Source organism: Oncorhynchus clarkii, chromosome 9 (genome assembly GCF_045791955.1).
Source record: "Oncorhynchus clarkii lewisi isolate Uvic-CL-2024 chromosome 9, UVic_Ocla_1.0, whole genome shotgun sequence".
Lineage (NCBI taxonomy): Eukaryota > Metazoa > Chordata > Actinopteri > Salmoniformes > Salmonidae > Oncorhynchus > Oncorhynchus clarkii.
Genome location: NC_092155.1, coordinates 75,456,168 through 75,458,633, shown reverse-complemented (window position 1 = coordinate 75,458,633; position 2,466 = coordinate 75,456,168). Strand labels below are relative to the sequence as shown.

The 2,466-nt window shown below is 44.2% G+C and overlaps 1 protein-coding gene across 2 annotated transcripts in view; it reads left to right on the top strand.

Moving 5' to 3' along the window:
- LOC139417423 (dnaJ homolog subfamily C member 5-like) overlaps positions 1-2,466 on the top strand; it is a 27,480-nt gene continuing 25,014 nt past the window's right edge. For both annotated transcript variants that reach the window (XM_071166703.1, XM_071166702.1), the window contains exon 1: positions 1-169. The gene's annotated coding sequence lies outside the window, so the exon portion shown is untranslated. The remainder of the gene's footprint in view (positions 170-2,466) is intronic.

The following is a 2,466-nucleotide window of genomic DNA, read 5'->3' as shown; positions in this document are numbered from 1 at the left end:
GACAGACAGTGGTGTTTCTAGTTTAGCTTGCTAGTTTGACGACATGTTTTTTTTGAATGATTGTCAAAGCCAAACAAACTAGCATGAACTGCTGCTTTGGGATACAAGTATTATAGTTAGCAACCTTTTCAATACCACAAATCGGACATCAGCGGTGCACAAATATACGGTAAGAACTGCATTTGATAGCACATTTCGTATCCCGTGGCCATGCTAGTTAACAGTTAGCTATGAATAGTGTCTGACGGTAGCTAGCATGCTAACTAGAAGCTGCTAAATCTATATAGATGCTGTGTTCTTTTGATGCGGTAGCAAGAGATTATCCGCTTTACCGTTTCAGTCCTCCGATCTTTATTTTCTGGAAGGTTGCTGGTAATTTAGTTGGATTTAAAAACCAGGCCACGATGCATTAGCAAACCACCTATTATATTTATTTTTTATTTTTTACAGATGACGTTAGCTAGAGAACTAAACATTATTCTATTTGAGGATAGCCACCTAACCAAGGACCCCGGAGAGTTGAACAAATCTGTATTTTTAAATTAAATCTGACCGGTGACATCGTAAACTAGCTGGTTGTCGTCGATGTTTGTCACATGTCAAATTTATTATTTTACGTATTTTATAGCTAGAACCATGTGACATTCATTGGTTCCAAGGAAACCACAAGCAATGTGTGGCCCAGCGTCGTCCATTGTAAAATAATAATTTGTTCTTAACTGACTAGTTAAATAAAGATTAACTGCAGTAACGCCTCTTGAACTGGGATCCAGTGCCTTTGACCTCTGTGCCACTTGGGAGCCCTGTAGCATTGACTGTAACAGAACCTGAACCCTTTTCGTAAACTTAACCTCATTCCCATAACCTGCTACGTCAATTCCCCATAACCTGCTACGTCGATTCCCCATAACCTGCTACGTCGATTCCCCATAACCTGCTACGTCGTTTCCCCATAACCTGCTACGTCGATTCCCCATAACCTGCTACGTCGATTCCCCATAACCTGCTACGTCGATTCCCCATAACCTGCTACGTCGATTCCCCATAACCTGCTACGTCGATTCCCCATAACCTGCTACGTCGATTCCCCATAACCTGCTACGTCGATTCCCCATAACCTGCTACGTCGATTCCCCATAACCTGCTACGTCGATTCCCCATAACCTGCTACGTCGATTCCCCATAACCTGCTACGTCGATTCCCCATAACCTGCTACGTCGATTCCCCCTAACCTGCTACGTCGATTCCCCATAACCTGCTACGTCGATTCCCCATAACCTGCTACGTCGATTCCCCATAACCTGCTACGTCGATTCCCCATAACCTGCTACGTCGATTCCCCATAACCTGCTACGTCGATTCCCCATAAACTGTTACGTCAATTCCCCATAACCTGCTACGTCAATTCCCCATAACCTGCTACGTCAATTCCCCATAACCTGCTACGTCAATTCCCCATAACCTGCTACGTCAGTTCCCCATAACCTGCTACGTCAGTTCCCCATAACCTGCTACGTCAATTCCCCATAACCTGCTACGTAAGCAAACCATCTGAGGGGGGCGTGGTTTCCCTGGGCGCTTCTTCCCTGGAGATTCCCTGGCTGGACATGGGCCGAAGTCAGACCTTATTAAAAAAGACTGAGAATGTTGTCAAAGGTTCCTTAGGTATGTGCTTTAGCCCCAACTAGCTGCAGGGAGCCAGCTAACTAACTGACTAAGCAAATCAGATCTGGGTTCAAATTAGCTAGCCCTGCTCGGCCGCTGTAAAATGAATCTGGAAGGCTAACTAACTGAATCAGCTGGTGCTTGTTAGTTAGCCATGTTAGCCTGCCATGCTTGGGTCATGTTCGCTCTCAAACTCTAGACGCCATTCTGCCTTCTCCATGCAGTTTTCAGCTATTAGCTGCGCCCACGATTACCAAGTCAACTTCAATCCGGACGCTGTGTTTTAACGTTTCAGAAACGTCAATAATCCATCGCTTTCAATACAGCTTTTCGAAACGTATGGCTCTTTCATCGGCAAGAAAGAATCCTTCAAATTTCAAGATACTGTAGCAGTTTTTGCACAGATCCATACAGCTATCAGTGACTCCATCTGACAAAACTACACTTACGCTACCCTTCCTGGGTTAGTTTACACACAGGTATTTGAAGCACGCTAGATAGCTAATTAGCACAGGTTGTTGCCTCTTGTCTTCCATAAACAAGCACAGTGACATGGAGATATGTCCGTATGGGAACACTAACCCTATCAAAGGTGTGTATCAATTTAACCTTTGTTTTGTGTTTTTTGGGGGGGGAAATGCTGTCTGGTTGATATAAACGATAAGGTCCATATGCGTCCAAAACCATACCGCAAGCGACGTGTGTTAATGTACAGATTGAGTGACAGGGCTCTTAACAACACAAGAGTCATGATCATGATCAAGGGTTATGGTCATAAACTCAGCAAAAAAAATAAAATC